General features: G+C 40.9%; 1 long non-coding RNA gene across 3 annotated transcripts in view; it reads left to right on the plus strand.

Annotated features, from left to right (window-relative positions):
- LOC121077985 overlaps positions 1–19,388 on the plus strand; it is a 159,875-nt gene that overhangs the window by 72,274 nt on the left and 68,213 nt on the right. For all 3 annotated transcript variants that reach the window (XR_005824403.1, XR_005824402.1, XR_005824401.1), the window contains exon 2: positions 17,348–17,476. This is a non-coding gene — a long non-coding RNA (uncharacterized LOC121077985). The remainder of the gene's footprint in view (positions 1–17,347; positions 17,477–19,388) is intronic.

Below are 19,388 nucleotides of genomic sequence, written 5' to 3' on the forward strand. Positions count from 1 at the left end.
AAATACTATAGCCCCCACACATATCTGTAATTTATACTTAAATTTAGCGTTTGGCAGTCCCTTAGAGCATTTCTGGTATTCTATGTTATATTGATTTAAGTAACAGAGGCAATAATATTTCTGTACCAGGGGCAATGAAGTGTGTTCTTGATAAAACTTGGTCAGTGTCTGGGTTTTATATGGTTCAGCTCATCTTCTGGTGAGACTTCAGGGAAAGGAGATTTCACAAACTTGTCTTTGGGGAACTTGGCCTTCCCTGTCTGCTAGGGAGATCCTGATGAGGTTCACCTCAGAAGTCATCCTGATTTTTTTGTCTTCTGAGGAGAAAGAAAAAGGAACCACTAACCTGTGAGCTAAAAGGAGCTTAATCCTCACAGATTTTTGAATCGCAGCCCTGAAGCAGCCTGCCTCAACTGTCAGCCTCAAGAAGAGCCTCCTGAAAACTTTACCTTTCCTTCTTCAAACTCTATAAATTCATCTTTTTCACCCATCTATCAGCTGTACTGGTTCCATAATGCTGTTTCCACCGCTTTTTGTAGAAAGTAGATCTAGGTACTAACGGACCTAAATGGAAGAGTTCACTGAATTGCTTCTTCTGATGGTGACTTCTGGCCATCGTCCAGACAGGGCCCGCATCTCAGAAAGGATTATCCATGCGGGGAAACTCAGTCAGTGGTTTGGCAAGCACTGTGGGAGGATGTTGTACGGTTGTTTTCCTAATTGCTCTGCACCACAGAATAGCGTTGGGCTGCTCGGTTACTTGTGGTGATGAGCACAAAACAGACTGAGTGAAGGTGATCTGATCAAATGAAAGCTATTGCAAATAAACTTCCCGAAAAGAAGAAACTAACTTAGCTGAGTGTTTGTCAGCCTGTCAGTTTATTTCCTGCGCTCCATGCCAGGCTATCCAAGCACGGAGCTCTGCAGTGATTGCTTCAATTTACTCATGTTATCTGTGCAGGAGGGAATGGGGGTGGAAATGTTGGTATCTGCATCAAAGGAAAGCAACTGGAGAAGCAGAGGAATGCACTGAGCAGTTCCCAGAACTGCAGACTCTGTGGGTTAATTGTAAAAAAAAAAAAAAAAAAAAAAAAGACCAAATGCGTTGTAGGAAGACTAATTGTAATAAATTGGCCAAGAAACTTAAAACTTTGGTTGTGCATTGCAGCAGAACACAAATTAATTCTTGGGAGCAGACAAGGCCCCAGGTTGGCAGAAGGCTAATGTAATTGGCTCTGGGTGCACTCAGACAGCACTGGCATTTCAGTGCCTTGGCATTTGAGAGGTAACAAAGGCACGAGAGCCTGCCCTGCCAGCTACAGCACTAGAACTGATTTGATTTGGTGCATGCTAAAGCGACAATGATCCTACTGTGTGGCCTCTGGATGATCACAGAACAATGAACAAATGCAGATAATCACACAGCAAGAGCCGTGGCAGAGGAAAGGCCGAAGAGACCCCAAGCAGGGAGAATGAGAATAGAGCCAAATGCAGGAAATGGCCTTGCTGGCTGAGAACTGGGGCTCCACCTGGACTGGGAGCATTGCAGGCATCAGATTTGTCTTATCCAGCTTTTACCAGAGTAGAATAGCAAGGATAATCCAGAGCATGTGTTGGAGATGATTTAATGGCTTAATATTTTTTTGTTTTAACTGTAACTGTTCTATCTTTCCATGACAGAAAGGAGACTAAATGTTGTAGTGTGGAAGGTGGAGGTATCAATGACAGTTTGCTGAAAAATCTGAATTTAAGAATGCCTGAATTAACTTACTGCGGGGAAGGTGGTCTGGGGTAATCTACATCAATTAATTTAAAATGTTCTCCTCCTTTGGTTCTGCCTGGCTTGTGGTGAAGGCATGATACAATACAGGATTTTCCATACTTTACAAACCCTGAAAGAAGTAGATGATGCAATCATCTACATGGAAAAAATAATAATAGACTTAATATAACTTTTCAAATTTGCCAGTGTTGTGAACGTGCATCTCTTATACTACTGCAATCCTGCCCTGGGGGCTACAGTGCCCAACACCATTGTTGTCTCTTCTGAACCCCTCCCATTGGGGCAGAACACCCTACAGTAAATAATGGAGAATTTGAGATCTGCCTTTTTGTCTTTGGCAGTACACAAGAGAGCTGATGTGCTTATCAGCAGTGGGATATACCTATTTTTGCAACTTTTCATATCTAGTTAGCTAAAAAAAAAATATAAAAGTTTCCCCTGTTCTTCCCATTAGTTTACCTTCAGTAGTCTTCCTGTGCCTGTCTGAAGCTTGTTTTGGTTCTTTATGAATCATTAGTTGCCCAGGATTTAAAATAGTAGAGCTGTAGTTCTGCCCTATCTGTTTGCTGCCTGTGACCCACAAATCTCTCTGTTCCTGGGATGCTGGGTGCACCCACAGCAATGCCATGCTCACAGTGAGGGCTGCACTGGGGGGGAGACAGATGGAGGTTTTGATTTCATTTGCGTGTGCAAAGCAAGGGCTAGTTATTCCACTTGAACACAGGAGCACAACTTGGGGAGATTGCTTAGAACTGCAGCATGCAATAAGACTTGGTGATTCCCCCCAAATTACAGACTTTGCTTTCTGTCTCAATTTCCCTGTCTATATGGTCTATCTGAGGTACGTGACTCTTTCCTTTTCCTGGACTGTCTCATTCTTGAGAGAATCTCTGTGCTGGGAGGGATGCCATTGCTCTCCTGGTTCTTTTTCCAGTGCTGGACGCTGCTCCCAGAGAGCCGTACTTATGTGGTTACTACAGAAGACCCACAGACTCCTAGCATTGTTTTTCCTTTCATCCTGCCACTGCAGAGCTAACAGAGTGGTGCACTGATCTGGTGTACAGATGTCTCCTGCCTGAGAAGAGTTTTGCACACTCAGAAATTCAGAGATGCCTTTTGTAATAAGATGTGTGCAAGTTATAACCTGATAGTCCTTCACAATCGTAGGAAAAGACCTGTGTCAGGTATTTAGAAAACAAAACACAAACAAACAAACAAAAACACCACCAGCAAAGTAAATCTTTTGTTGTGCAGTGACTTTCCAGACCACTTCAGTGGTATGAAAATACCACCATGAAATGTTTCCGTTCAGAAAACTGTAGGAACTTCTGTTATATTTACAATGCATATCTCCTGGGTAGTTGTTAAATGCATGAACATTACACTGGCATTTCCTCTTTAAATATTGTCATTTTATTGCTTTATCTATCTAGAGGAGAGCAGAAATTATCCTTTAATTACAAAGAATTTAATGGTGTTGGTTATGCAGCGTTTTAGTTGACACACAGCATGACAAAGCTTAGAGCTTAGCATAGTCCTATCATGCATCACTGATTCATCTTTTCATCCTGGAGTGCGGAGTCTTTCCTGAGTCTCTGCTAAAAGCAGGTAAAAGACTGTAAGTTGGAGACATTTCGACTGCCTGAGTCAAAAAGAGTGGAAATGGGAAATACAGGGAGGTGTGGGCAAGGTAGTTCATGTTGCTACTTTACTGTGCTGCTCCTGAGAAGGGAGAGGAAAGCTTGGGAATAAAAAGCCTGTCATTATCAAAACACAACACTACAACATGAAGAGGTGGAGTAATTTATCTTTAAGTAACAGGCTGACCTATTCAGAACTGTAATTTTAATGTAAGGCTAACCTTTGAAAATAGAACAAGTGATATAAATTATTAAGGAACAGACATTCATCAGATAGATGGTCTCTATTAGTAATTTTATGCATGAATGGTTATCTTCAAAGGTAGCATTGCTGTCTGCTGAGAAAGAAAGCGCAAAAGCAGGTTACCTTAAGCTGACGTGTAAGGCTGACTTTTAATCAGTATTTTTCCAATCCAACTGAAAAAGACTGAAACAGTGTCATCTCTTTGCTCCCTAGCCAGCGTAAGTCCTGAATTGTTTCCCTAGCAGGGGATTGCTTGGGAAACTCTCGGTAATTTTGTTGATGGCCCAGCAGTTTTAGGGTTCAAACAGGTTGCCATGTGTCCCCATTTGAGAATGGGATGTCCCAGTTGCTGAGCAAAGGAGAACTGGTACCTTGAGACCCCAGATGGGATGGGTTGGTAGAGGGCAGTGCCCACCTCTGCTTTGGAGTTCTGTGTTTGAATCCTTTTAGGAGAGGAAAGGTGTGGGTCGCTTTTACTCTGCAAGTCTTCAAGAGGAATGTCTTACAAAACTTCAGCATCTGTCACTCTGATGGTGTTTGGCCTATGTTTTGAATTTCAAACTGGAGAAGGGAAAACGGCAGTTCAAGATATTTGTGAAAAGCTCTTTTCCCACCATTTTATCAAGCTGCCTTTTTTCCCCTCTTTTCATGACTTTTCTTCTGTTTTGTTTGCTTGTTTATTTTTTTTTCCAAACTCCATGCCATTGTGAACTTGCGACCAAAGTACTGCAGTGTACTTAATGGAAAACTAAATTTGAATCCTTTTGAGAAACTGTTGGTAGGAGACCTAGTCATAAACTTAATTTTCTCCATCCTCCATTCTTTGCTTATGTTTGGCATGGAAAAGTAGGAAAGTGAAGGTAACCTTAAGCTTTATATTTCTAGCCTGTTTGCCCCTGTAAACAGAAGCAACTTGAGGTTTTTTTATTTATTTTTCTGTCTGTAGCTTTTGGTATGTCTTGTCTTTCAGTGACAGATGTTGCTATTGCTAAGCTTTTGAATGGGATGTGCATAGATGGGCTTATAGCCCTTCCTCCATCCTTTAGCCACACTCAGTACTTCTGGAGGAGTTTAGCCTATACTGAAGCATGTCCCTGTTGAATGGGAGTTATATAGCACAAGTGCTGCTTCATGCAGCCCCTGCACATCTTTTGCACAGTGACTCTTAGCCATTGTGGATCAAGGGCTGTTACCTCTACTGCAGGACTCTATCTGGCCGCTTCTAACTTCCAAAAGAATCTGGGAACTGCCTGCATGTGCATGAGCACCTCTTCTCAGCAGGAATCCTCCTTTTCTAAGGTTTCTAAAGGAAATAGAATTTATGACTCTTTTGACAATATCTAGGAAATTTATTTTCCAAATCCTATTTTTTTCAACCTCACTTGAGCAATTGGCAGGGAAGAAGACTGGAAATGTAAGCAATTACTCCAGTGTGTTGGAATCTTACTGAATTCTCTCTTTTCCTCTTTTATCTCCATGTAGTTCGTTGCTGTGCCAGGATGAATGCCTTATGGTTACAGCACTGGAGTAGAATGTAAATGATGCAAATTTAAATCTGCAGCTATGTCAAAGCCTTCCTCTATGACAACACTAAATAGTTCTGTGATTTCTGCATGTAATTTCGGATATGAAAGGTATCTGAAAATATGACCTTTTCTCACATTCTTTTTGTCTGTTTAGACAATCATAATGTAGGCTCTCTGAGTATTTGAAACCCCTTCACTTTGTCTGTTTGAACAAAGTGTCTCCTGTTTATGTTGAAATGATACAGGGTTAACACTTTGTACAAGAAAAAAAGATAAGCATTTGGTGTACTAATTTCAGGAGCAACTGTTTTCAGTAGCCTGGAACCTTTCTGCAGTATATTGATGTTTCAATTTGCACAGAGCAGCAGCTGCCCTTAATGATAAAGAAAAGAGACTGCTCTGCTCTGCGATGATTTGACATGGCAGCAGTAGTCTTGTGGAATTTGACATGACAACTTGAAATAATGATATGTAGACATGGTGCCACAGATATGTCATGAAATAACATACATTTCTGAAAATGATAGGAAGAGAAAACATCTTCAGAACAAAAATATTGAGACAAAATTTGTCACTTAACACATTTGAGGTTGAGATGAATATGCCAGTTAATGTGATTCCTACTAGAAAGAGTTTAGTTTAATTGGTGTTTTATAATTGGAATCTTTAAAATCAACACCATCTATCTTGTCGTACGTGAAAATAGATGATTTTCCAGCACTTGCAAAACCTTTTAGTGTAACCTTTTTTCTGACACTGGAGATGTGTGACCACACTCCAAAGGCCATGGAAGCTATGTCCGCATAAACAAGTAACAAACCTTAAGAGAACCACATCTGTAAAGCAAAATGATGCTGAAGGTCCAGCCCTGACACTATACACACTTCAGAATGGGTGCTCCAAGCACAGGCTGTGATGGGATCCAAATCCCAATAAGTAGAGACAAGAAGGAGAGTGTCTTCAAAAGCTTGAAGACTCAATCCAGACTAAAACACTAATACACTCACATCCAAAGACATCTAGTCTCCCTTAATGGTCCCAAAAGATGAATAAAATTGTTTATTCAAACAATCAGATTAATTCTGTTGGAGGTAAAAGAATTACCTTTGTGTTGATTAGATTTGGATCAGAAGTTGACCCTTTTATCTAGGAGTTTCCTCCATCCTATTGGGCTTTGATGGCTTGAAGAATAATAAATTGTTTGTGAACCATCTCTGTTGGGTAACAGAAAAGCCAAAACCCAATCTCTTTGAATCATTTCCATTACAAATAATGTCAGTGTGGCCCTTAGACACTCTGCTGGACAAACGTTTGTGCTAATATCTGTTCAGAACTTTCTTCCCCCCTTACTGTTCTCTTCAGCCTTCCCTTTTTGTAAGAGAAGAGACTATGCTTCATTCTTCTATGTAGGCTTCTGCTGAACAAAAGCAATTGACTCTGAAAGTCATACTGTGACATCAAACCCTTAGGCTGTTCAAAGCACTGCTCAGGGTTTTAGATGTGAGGCTCCTATTGAATTTAATTGGAGCTGTGCAGCTGCACCAAAGCCTCCAAGACGCACATCACAAAATATTCACGTTGCCTTTCTCTCAGCCACATTTGTTATAATTTAAAGGAAGTGGTTTCCACTCCTTGTAGGTGCAAATTTGTGCCTGCATAATCTATGAAGACATTAGCATTTAGACATTGAGCAACCTTGAATTGTATGCACCACTCACTTGGTAAACAGCTGAACTGGGTGCATATATGCTGTCAGTTAATTCTGGCTGCAAAAATGGATTCCATTTTTTAAAAGTCAAGCTCTATCAGATATCTGCTCTTCTGTTACTTGCACATAAAATGCTTTAAATTCTAGCATTTTAACATCTCCCTTGTCCAGATAGAAACTTTCCATTGCAGGTTTGTTTGCTCTCAGTTTGCTAGTTCTCAAGGTTATTCAAAGTTGCTTTCCTTTCAGCAGGAGAACATAACACAAGACAGAAGGATGGCATTAAAATACGGATGCACGACTTCAGTTTGTATAGCACTCCTGAATGGAATGTCTGGGGGCAGGGCTTGGCTTTCTGAGATAAATTTTTCCAAGAAAGGGTAGGTGAAAACCCTCCACAAGAGGAATACAACACAACATGATATAACATAGTGAGGACGATATCACTCACTTTAAAGCCACATATTTATCTATATATGCATCTGCAGAAATTATTTCAGAAAGTTATACTCTGTTCTGACTTAAATATACACCCTTCAGTATTTGCCATCATCTAGTGTTAAAGCATATCCACCTCTAAAGACTGCTTAACTTGGAAGAATTAACTGGTGGACTACAAAGCAAGTCTGCTAAAAATGCAGTTTCCTAAAAGAAGGGGGAGTGCTTCTGTTTATAGGAAAAAGCCCAGGTGTAGAGAGAATGAATACAGCCTTCTCGTCTCCACCTCTCTGCTGACTAGCGTTGATTTGGTAACCTGGTATCATCTCATTCTGCCCATCAGTAAAATGGGTATAAAACTAAAAGTAAGAATAACGTAGAGCAACCAGTGCCAAAAAATGACTTTTTCATGGTACTCTCCATCTACAGAGTTGCTAAGATTGGTGCTGAAAGCACATGTGTTACTGTATTTTATAATTTCCTGCTTGTTAGCTGTACTGAATTAACTGGCCATATGTATAGCCCCAATCTGTTGCAAATAAAAAGTAAAATGTGTTATCCTAAAACAGTGTGAAGGCAAGCTGGCTGATAATCAGACAATCAAGAAGATCTGATTACTCATTTGTTTGTAATTGCTGGTCCACACCCATAATTCATGTTTCTGGGCGGATCTGAGGCCTTCAGAAGCACAGTATATTAGGAAAACTTGTAGTTCAGTTTGTTGCTGTCAGGCTTTGTAAAATCACTTGCATGAACAGGTTTCAGAAATACTATTTTATCCTTCAGCCTGGGAAAGATTTGCCTCATCAGCAAGGTGTTGCTATTTTAGCTGCCTACCCTTCTAATTGAATTTAAAATATAACAGAATCATCACTAGCACCACTGCAAACCTCTCTTAGTGTGCTTTGGATAATTTTGTCTTGCTGCTGCAGGGTTTTTTGTATACTTTTGGGAATACCCAGGGAAAAATGCAAATTGTGACTTAGCTCTCCCCAACAACTGACAAGATCTAAGTACGTTCTCTGTGTTTATCTCTGACTGCTTCTGATTTCACTTGTCGTGTGTTTAGATTGAAAATTGTTTTGTATAGATAGACCTGTAGTGTTAATATCCTGCTTTGATGATATTACTCTTTGGGAATATTAATGAGTGGCTTCTCTGTGCAGCATCTCTAAAACCTTCTACTGTTGGATTTTTATTTTTAATGGTGAAAGAGCACCGCTGAAGGCCCCTTGGGTAAATAGTGTTTAAAGTAGTCCGTGCATTTTAATTAGCAAAGAAATACATAGATAAGGATGAAACATTTGTTTTGCTCAGATGAACCATGAGAACATCAGGCCCACAGATAGCTTAGTTTAACACCAGAGAGATAACATTTCTATCTCTTCGTTTAAATCTTAGAAATGCCTTTCTGATACAAGCAGTACAAATTAAGGCAAGAGAGAGGTGTCTTCTCTGCTGGAGGTTTAAAGTCCTTTTTGCTCCGTGGTATTAAGGTGCCCTATACAGGAGGGGAAGAAAAAGCAGAACTAGGAAAAGAAAACTGCAGCATGGTCTGTGACACACAGCATATTTGTATGTTTTAATAATCAAAAATCAATTTTCTGTCTGAGCTTCGGGGTATTAGAAGATACCGCTTCTACAATGTACTTAGCATTCCCTGATCTCAGAGCTGAAACTGGCTTTTGCAGTTATATTGGTTTTAAGCTCAATGAAAAGTGGACAACTTTATAACATTCTTTTTATCTGTAAGGCACAAGCAAATTGTGCTCTAGGCACCTCTCTCCAAACAGGCGCACACACTCCCGTCACACAGAGAAAATGTATTTGAGATCAAAGAACCTCATCTTTGGAGGCTGGCACAGCTCCAGGTCAGCCAGAGCAGAATCAGGAGTGTAGGTCTTCTCAGCAAAGTAGGATGGGTAATGAGAGGCATGGAATAACTGGATATTCAAAACTGCCACCCGAAGACGGACCTCTGGCACTCGCGCTTGCTATGTAGCCACAAGCTGGTCATTTGACCTTGCTTTTAGCTTATATAAAGTAGAGCTCCTATGGCATACAATAAATAGGTTTTGAGGCAATAGGTGAGCAAGGACTCTTAGAGGCAGGTTTGTTTTCTGAACTTCCATCAGTTTGGTTACTTGAGCTCTAAGCTAGGGCTGTCGTTGTTTCTCAGGAAGAGTAACTTAGAGATGGGAAGAAATTTAGGCAATACATGGGTCTCAGAAAATATGTTTTGCTGTAAATTATTTTTTAGCTGCTGCAGTATTGTCTCTCTGCAGTCCTCTCTGAAAGTTAGGCTATGGAAATTGCTGTGTTTGGAGATTAGCAAGGTTTGTTCTTAAAGAATATCAGGATGACAAGGAAGGTACTGCCCATGCAGAGCTCCTCATAGGGTTCCATCTCATTTCCACACTGTTTTCTTGTTTTCTAACAAGGTAATTAGCTCAGGAACGAGGAAATCTGCATGATTTGTCTGAGGTCAGATGGAAGGGATATAAACTAATTGGAGGCACCAGAGGAGGTTCCCAGTAAGAGGGCTAAGTCATGGATGCAGCCATTTCCTCTTCCTTTCTTCCTTCTGTCTTTAAGAAGCAGCTGGACTTGCTCATGTTAAACCAGAGTGAATGAATGACAGAAAGATAATGGTTAGATCTTACTAAATGGTTGCCTGAGACCATCATCTGCACAGCTTGTATAAAGATGGCTGTTAGGTTGGAAATAAAGGAACCCATCACACCTTGCGCTGCTCATTGCGTAGGATCGGATCTAGTCTTAAAAGGTTCCTGGTCTTGTGCAGTGACAGGCAACATATGGACTCAATGCAGCACATTGTTTTGCTTCAAGAGGAGGCTTAACATCCCACAAAACTTGACTGAGATCCTCTGATAGAATAAACTCATGTAGACTTACTGTGCGTTATAGCATTCAGTGAAGCAAAACAGTTCTGAAAGGGATAATTTCCATGTGAATGCAAGATTGATCCAATTTCCAGACCTAAGACAGATTCTTTAGTATTATGAAGGCTAGGACCCAAATGGGAAAAGGACAGCGTCTGCTCTCAAGGTCGTGTAGCCTCTGGTCTGCTCTAATGAATCTGTCTCTTACTTTGGGATATTCAAAGAAAGAAGGGCAGGCTGGCAGTCCAAACCATTAGGTCTGCGCCAGACAAGGATCCCATGTGCTGCTGAGGTCTGGAGCTCTCCCATCAGCTCTCCCTCCTGGACCTGTTGCTGTGCTGATGCCATCGCAAAAATTTAAGCCTCTATAGGAAGGGCTTTGAAGAATGGTTGCCAGGACCATAGTTGTCATCATGTGCAACTGGGTAGATTTGTTGAAGAAAACATAAGCTGGAAGAGCCTTCCACTTTCTAAGGAAAAGATTTTTGTAGAAACTTTTGCCATTCACTGGTCATTTGTTACGGTCTTTTCAGAAATAAGTCAGTGCTGTCTCCAACCTAATTACTAGTGTAAAAGACAATTTATCATTTACCAAAGCTCTGATTGCTTTTTCAGCCTTGCATGGCCTCTTGGCCAATCTTGTAGATTGGCATTTTTATTTTTTTAAGGGAAAGTTAAGGAAAGAAAGAAAAGGGTCAAAAATTCATCTCAATTCTATGCCTAAATGCCTTCCTGATGTTTTTAATTTTTTTAAAATATAATCTCATAGCAGTTCTCCTCTAGAAATCAGAAAAAGTAAATCTTATTTAAGAAGTCTATCTTTGGGTTCATATTTTTTAAAAGATATTGCCCCAGAGAGTGAAGATGCAGATTCCCATAGCCTAAAATGTGCAAGCGTCAGCAGGAGAAATAGCTCATTTAAAAAATATCTGAGGCATACTTATTAATTAATGCACAAAAAATATTTGGTGTGCAAAACTCTCTGGCTCTTTCTCATTTTCATTGTTGACTTCCTCTTCTTCTGGACTTCAGATGCAACTCTGAACAAGCTATCTTATGTTATATTTTTGCAGATTTAATAATCAGAAGAAAACAGGTCATATGTTTTGATAGAAACATTAAAGGGAAACATTTAGACTGCTATAGCCATACTCAAATTTGATTATGGGGAATTAAGTTTCTTCAGAGTAAATGGTTTTCTTTTACTCCTCAGTATTTCTCATGTAATTAGCAAGTTGGTTATATTAACTCGGTTGACAGACGATATTACTGATATTATCAACTTCCACTTGTGTATACAGGGCTTTATTAATTTCTTGTTTGCTTATGAACTTCTTTGTCAACAATGGAGTTGGTGGGTAAATGTGGACCATACGTGCCATAGTAATGTGTTGTTTGCTTTGCTTATCAGTAAATAACAAACTTTTGGCAAATAAAACAGAGCAACGAGGGAGCAGGTGGGTCTTAGGGGGTTTCTTTTGCCATTGTTGGCACTTTGTCATGTTGCTAAGTTACAGTAGCTTCTGGCTTCTACTTTAGAGAGTAGAAGTTATTTTTAAAGTATAATGAACACTGTATCAGGGATTCCTAAAGCTGTTTGGGATGTGGCTGTAATACAGGGGGGATTGAGAACGTGTTCTGGAGGCCAATGGTGCAAAACACTGGTCTGGTACAAAACCAGTTTTGACTGCTGCGTTACAATTACAAAGACGTGCCCATTACTTATTTTTTATAAAATGCCTTAAAAATAGCAGACAGCAATAACAGGTGGATCTGATGGCACATGCGAGAGACTACAGGCTGAGCATGGTGGGTTTTCTGAGAACGTAGGAATGATCATGACTACAAGAAAAACTTTCAAAGTAACAACCCCACAGAATACTCCCAGAACAGAAAATATTTCCTTACTGAAAACTTTTCTGAAGCACCAGAAGGGAATCTGAGTGTTTTTACTTCAGGTTCAACTGCTCTGGTAACCTTACAAAACTGCAGCTCTGACCTGAAAAATGGAACCAACATTCGTACTGGAACTGGAAAAAATGTGCAGATTTTAATCAATATTCCAGTTGGTGAGAGGAAAAACATCATTTTCATGCTGGTTAGAAGTTGTGCTCTCCCATCTGTTGCTGGGCAGTGTAAACCCTTTGAAAGGGCTGGAGTTCGTCCACTTGGCTTGAGGTGCAGCCTGCTCCTGTAGCTGAGGAGAGGAGTCCAGGGGGTCAGGTGGTGGGAGCATATGACTGAAAGCTGCTGGGAGACATGGGGGGGGGGAATGGCCTGAGTCCAGGCAGATGAGCACAAGGTAGCTTAAAGCAGAAAATTGCTAAATAATGTGCTTTGGCAGCGAGTTGTCTGTATGAGGGCTGTGACAAGCTGGGGAAGAAATCGTATGGGGCAGTGAGAGGGGAAGGGCTGCCCAGTGTAGGCCGCAGCAGGGAACCGAAACCCAAAGGGAAGCGCAGGCAACCAGTGAAATCTACAAAAGATGGGGATTTCTCTCCTTTAGCTTCTCTTTTCTATCAGCTAACAGTTTCTAGGTGCAAAGACTAACTCAATACACTACTTGCTAGAGTTAGGCAGTGTTGGTAGATCCCAACACAGTGAGAGGTAGGACTTTGATAGTACATTCTCTAGGCCTCAGTTCTACTGTCTGAAGTTATTCTTTCACCCAGACTCTTCTCTCTTCTTCTGCTGTTGAGATAAGTCCTGAAGAAGAGTAACTTTTTTTTTTTTAAGTTTATAAGGCTGTCTCAGCTTTACTTTTAACGAAGTCTGTAGGCTTCCTATTACTGCTAAAGATATGTCCATGGGGGTGTAGGGAATATTCTAGTCCATACAAGAGAAATGCTCTTCTCTGCTATTTGGGAATCTGATAGAAGACTGCCAGTGTTATTTCTGGGTTTTCTCCCAGGCTGAATCGTCTGTATTCTAGATTCTTATGTGTAAGAGAAGAAAGTATGTGAAACCTCAGTGACCCAGCTGGGGAGAAGAAGCAAGCCCCAGGACACTTGTCTAGGGGAAAAACCAGAATAGCTGTAAAGATGACATTAGTGCTAAGCATTTCTTTTGCAGATGGTACAGGCAGAGACTGACTTGCACACAGACTACTTGAGGCACTTCTCCCTTTGTGCCCCCAGGAGCCTGCTGGGATGTCTGATTCATCCCTGCAGGCTGAGACAGAACTGTCAGGCTCTGAAAAATGGATTTGAAAGGGGTTTCACTCATTGTCACAGCATGGAACTTTTCAGGACAGCTAGCCCTCTGCTGAAATCATAATAATTGTGCCTTGGCTTCTCAACAGAGGCTGTGCTGGATTTCCACCTTCCCCTGGGATGTGGGTTCCCTATGCATGACACTGCTTCAGAGACCTTCTTAGAACAGATGAAGTCAACAGGGGGTCTGCAGAAACAGGCTTTTGAAAGAGTTCAAGAATGTAATGGGGAGCAGGAAACTTTCCATATGGTTTAAAACCTCCCTCTGGAGTATGAGAGGATTGTCTGTGCTCAAAATTTATAGGTAAGTCAGCAAACTGCAGAGTGAGGGTCTGGTTGTGTCTTTGTCCTCAGCTCTACGCTGTGCAAGAATATTACAAACCAAAATGAGAGTGGCAGAGCACAGTGGTGCTGCCATGAGTGTGCCACACGGAAAGTTGTTTTTTTTTTTTTTTTTTGGTATAGAGCTGAGAAATTTTTGCAGGCCCGATCAGGGATGTTTGTTAAATGTGAGCCATGGCTCCATATGCTCAGTGATTCAAGAGCAGTCCCAGCTCAGAGCCCACCATCTGTCACCTGATCCTGGCACCGTCCCTCCAGGCAAGGCTGCAGTGGGTCAGTGCTGCGAAGTGGCTCCAGTGGCCAGCTGGAAAGCCATGAGTGGTGGGGAGGCAGTGCAAGAGGTTGATTAGTCACTGGTTTTCTTAACAAGGGAATTAGGGAGCACCCAAATCACTGAGAGGGTTAAAAACTCATAAGAAGCATTATTTCCACATAGTGCAGAACAAAACTGTGGAGTTTGTTGCCATGTGATTTGGTGGGGATAAAAAGCTTGGATGGCTTCCAAAACCCATTGGGAAACATTGCAGAAGGAAAATGCATTGACTAGTAAGCACAGTGTTGCAGAATTTTCTGGGACTGGTGACTTCTCCCAGTTCCTAACCATAGAAATACCACTTTAGTCCTTTTCTCTATGCATCTGCAGATGATGACTCAGGTACTTGGTTAGACCCCAAGTGCACATAACCAGTATGGCAATTCCCATGTTTCTTATGCTGGTTTTAAACCCTGAAGCTATATGGATGGAGATAATTTTGGACTCCTTTCAGTGTGTAGTCTCAGGCTAAAGAATGGCCAAGAATGATGAAGAAAGGAGGGGAAGCAAATGCGTGTAGGATTTTATTACTTTCATTTGTTATGGGACATAGTCTGGCATTGGGCAAGCCTTTTAATTCTGCACTACATTTGTAAAATAACAGGCAGTATTTTCCTTTTGTATGAACATGAAGTCTATACCAAAATTTTTTATGATTGAAATAGTCACACATGGTGGTGAGGACAGCCACAAAGGCATTTCAGTAAGGTGGTGACTGGCCACATAAGACGGGGAGCTGGTCCTTTTAGACCAACATGGTTCGCAGGCTCCTTCAAGCAGTAACAGTTTGTATAGATGCTTGGCTTGTCACAGATCCAAAGTAAAACGCATTAGCCTCAACCTAATGAAAGAGGTTAAGATAAACAAATCTTCATATTTGTTGTGAGCTAAGAGTGTGCATATGAGCAGTTACTGCAGATCAACCAATGTGTGCTAGCTCATTACACTGCAATAGCTTGATCGTACTTCTGAGCCCTTGGGCTTCTGAGTTTACTGCAAGGATCTTTGTTTACTGCCGAGCTTGTACCTCCTCTTTGTTCTTCTGCGAGTACTTCCACTGGAAGTTTACACTCTTCTCTCTTGTCACCTGCGATTCCTCTGACATTTGTTTGAAAGACACTTCAAATCCCAGAGGCAAGATATAGCAGCAAGTATATCTTGTTGTTGACCTTTTTTGGAACCTCCCAAGGAACAGCCCTGGAGCTGTTTCCTCTCAAGTACACTAACCCATTTATATCTGTGACAGACGCCTGGGAGGTGCCAAGACACAGGTTTCCTACCTTAGGAGCAAAGGTCTGTGCTCATTCAGCCCTATGGAGGGTTAATTATTGTTTTGCTTAAAAAAGCATTCGGCTGCCCTTAGGTATAGGAATTTATTTAAGCCTTATCTGCATAATTATCATGTTTATTGCTCAACACAGCTGGATGGATATGAAGAGTATGCAGTTTTTGATACACACTTTATGTCAGAACCATTACAAGGGAAAATGATCATCTCTTATAGTCCCTGCAAAGAGGCTGGCAGTAATAGTTAGTTTTTCTGACTTTAAAAAAACAGATCCTAGGAACAAATTTATTGGCTATATTTACATATTTTTGATGCTAAAGCCTTTCCTTCCTTCATGGAAATGTGTTTTGTGGTGATGAACAGCCAGGATTTTGAAGGGTGATGGGTGACCCAAGTTGCTTTGCTTAATAGACTCAAATTGCAGAGAAGAGGGAACTGCATTCTATGAAAAGCATTCCCCTCTTTCAGGGACTCCTGTCATGCACCCAAAATCGCCAATTGTCTTCAGAAATTTCAGCCAGTTCTAACCTCAGCACTGCGGAGATATTTATCACAGAAATTGTGGAGTTGCCAGAAGAAATATAAAAAAAAAAAAAATGTAATCTATGATTTTTTTTTAAAAATCATCTTGCAAAATGTCTGTTGCTCTATTTGAAAGCATAGCACGTTGTAACTTCTATAGGTGAACTTTGAGGTGGTTGTGGGTATTTCTACATATATAATGGGGTGTAAGCTTCTGAATGGTTCAACTTTGATTCATTCATTAGAGAGCACTTACTATTTAAAAAATTCATACTACTGCAGTAGGCAGCATGCTGCAGTCTGAGGGCTTACCAGGCTAGCCTGCATTGTACAGAAGCCTTGTAAGCACCTGCATCACGCAACCCTGGGGCAGCAGCTGCCTCACGCTGGTGTGACTGCCAGTGATATGGAATAACACTTGAAATGAATCAGATGCACACAAGTGCAAGCAAAGGCAGGGCAGGGATCTCTGCTCTATCATCAAGCCCCTAACAACCCCTTTTTTGTGAAAGGTGGGGATGGGGTGCTGATGTTATCAGATAATGTCTCATGCAACTGTGCCATGAAATGAGAATATAAAAGACCCAAAAATAGCATTTCAATTGATATCATCTTCATCAGAGATGTGAGAGCTATTTAATTTAAAATCCTGATTGGATGTGGTGGAAGTAGATATCAGTCAGTCTGTTGTCATTAGCTGGACTGCTAGCTACTTCTGTTTTCTGTTTGTTTGTACGTTATACGAATGAATGTGGTTGGTGAGAAGCTGGAGCTTTTGCACAGAAGTCAAAACAGAAGGGAGGGAGGTGAACAACCATCGACTATGACTTTGCATCTCCTTTGCTCCACTAATCACTTTGTGTTCCATAGATGATAAAGTACCTATCACCACTTTTCAGCGGGAGACGTCTCTTCCCATACTGACATCCTGCCCCTACTCCTCAGTTACCCAGCTGTCTTCTCTCTTTGGGTCTGATCAATATCTCTAGTCAGACAAATTGCTTTTGACTTGCTTGCTCTGAAGAAAAGCATGCATGTAACTTCCAACTGCATGAGCACTTACAAAAAGTTGTATTATTTCCACATGCAAGCATCGTATGGGTCTCAGTTATAGCTTTGTCCCTGCAAAATAGTGGTGTCATTATGGACTGATGACCACGGTAGAAAAATAACCATCAGATTAAAAGGCTGTGTAGCAGGAGATACTTCTTGAAACTCTTACATGTATATAAATCCCTTTGGCAGTGAAAAGAAATCCTGGGCGACAGCACAGAAACTGACTTGCCCTTCATCCTAAGGGCTGTGAAATCTGGGAGATGAAAATAGAAAGTATTTGATTATTGTTATCTCTCCAGAATGCTTTTCCAACTCAAAGACATTTCAGAACTGAGCATTTGTTTAATCTCCTTTCCCATTTTTGCTTTACAGGTTTGTGGATCAGAACAAAGTGTCAGGTGGGCCAGGGGATTGGTGTCAAAATCAGAAGTCTGAATCTGGTCTGTGAACTTGGGAGCATCTCAAGCTGAAGGATACAGTACTCTCGAGTGAAGTGAGAAAGTAAGTGTTTTAATTGCTCCTGGACACTGCCAGCTTCTGTTCACGGACAGATTAATTCACTGGGTTTGCACATGGAGAGCAGAGTGCTTTAGGCCTGCTGAGCCACCCCATATTCTCTACAGAAGTGGCAAATGGGAAGTCTCATTAGTAGCTTATATATTTGACGTCAAATTTCAACAAGGTCTGCAAATACATGACTAAGCCTATCATTTGAAGATTTTTCTAAATGTTTTTTCCATCATTTTTTTCTTTTTCCTTTTTTATCTTATTTTGAATGTTAAATTTGCTTGCTGTTATGATCCCAAAGTTTTAGTAAGGGAAGTAGGCGAGGTGCTTCCATTCCTCTTTGCAAATCAACCATAAATGAGGAGTAATGGTATATTCCCAATTAAGAGACTTCACTTCAATATCTAACAGAACTATTGTTCTAGCTTACTCGTTAAATTACCAATGCTGAACTTTTGAGATGTTGACTAGCTTACAAGAGTCTCTGATTTCTTAAAACTTCTTTCTCTCTTCTGTGGCTACTCACCACAGATTAAACAGCCCTTCCTACAGTTGATCTGCATGACATATGACCCCAAGTAGGAAGCAATGAGACTCGTCCATTTTCCTTGTTGTGTAGTACCTTAATACAAATGAGGTCTCATTGGAGTGAAAGAAATCATGTGGAGAGAAGCAGAGGAGCTGCTCCTTAGCTTGCTTTCGTTTCAGTTCTTGATGTGCAGTTTGCTGCAGGGTGCATCCTGTGTTGTCTGAAGCTCTCTCTTACAAGCTTTTCATGTCAGGGACAGTTATTGCATTGAGTGCCCTAGATGGGAGACTCGATGGAAGCGTGTCATTTGAACTTCTCATACTCTGGACCTTGGTTATAGGGACTGGAATTCCTTGTGAGAAAGTCATGGAGCTGTGTGAAAGCAGGGAAAAACTGGTTTTATTTTGGTCAGAGTAAAAGAGAAATATGGAAGGTGGGAAGAATGAAGCTCATGAAGATTTCACATAGTCAATGAAAAGTGCGGTTTCCTGGGGAATATTGCAGGATAAATTTCTGAGATACTTAAGGCCTGCTCCTCACTAACTACATCACAAATAGATCTTCCTTTTTCCGTTTAAAGCCTATCCCTACAATCCTCTGACAACTTGCATTACTTTCAGCAAGGCCATGTAGTATTACATCATGTCATGTTTTCGTTTTTTTTTCTTCACTGCCTGCTACTAACAGGAGGTGACATTACACAAGTGAGCTAATGTAGCTAAAGTGGCTGTGGTGGTGGGGGCTATGAGCTGAACCGAAGTCAAGAGGATGAAAAGACTAAAAGGAAAAAGTATTTTCTCTGGAAAGCGCACTAAGTTTACAAACATGCACAAGACTCCAGATTCAAAGTAGATGTTGCTGAATTATTGGTTGAGATTTTTTTTTGGGGGGGGCGGGGTAACTTAATGCAAATTATTTCTGGCTTTTCAGGATTTATTATCTGAAAGTATTTGATAGTGGCTTATAGAGTGTTCTTTTTTTTGAGTTTACTTGTTTTTTGTGGCAGTTAGTCACTGAAGGCATATGTTATCATTTCTGCACCTTGGTAAGCTAAAAATGAACGATAAATAAACATGGGATTTGAGGATGTTTTTTGTTAATTGCAGGCTTCCTCTTAAGGAAATACTTATGACCTGTGGTGGTTGAATCTAACAGAAAAAGGCCCTCAGGAAGAATTTGCTGATGCTGTTATCAAAAATATCTTGAAATCTTTTTGTGTTAATTCCAACAGCTTTCAGGGGAGACAGCAGCACAACTGGTTCTTCGGAGTAGCAATCTATTAACTTTTCTTTCAGGAACAATTTCTCCCCATGCCATTATTCACACAACTGCAGCTGCAGCCAGCCCCGAGCAGTGGGGGCTCTCTCTGATGCCAGA

Source organism: Cygnus olor, chromosome 14 (assembly GCF_009769625.2).
Source record: "Cygnus olor isolate bCygOlo1 chromosome 14, bCygOlo1.pri.v2, whole genome shotgun sequence".
NCBI lineage: Eukaryota > Metazoa > Chordata > Aves > Anseriformes > Anatidae > Cygnus > Cygnus olor.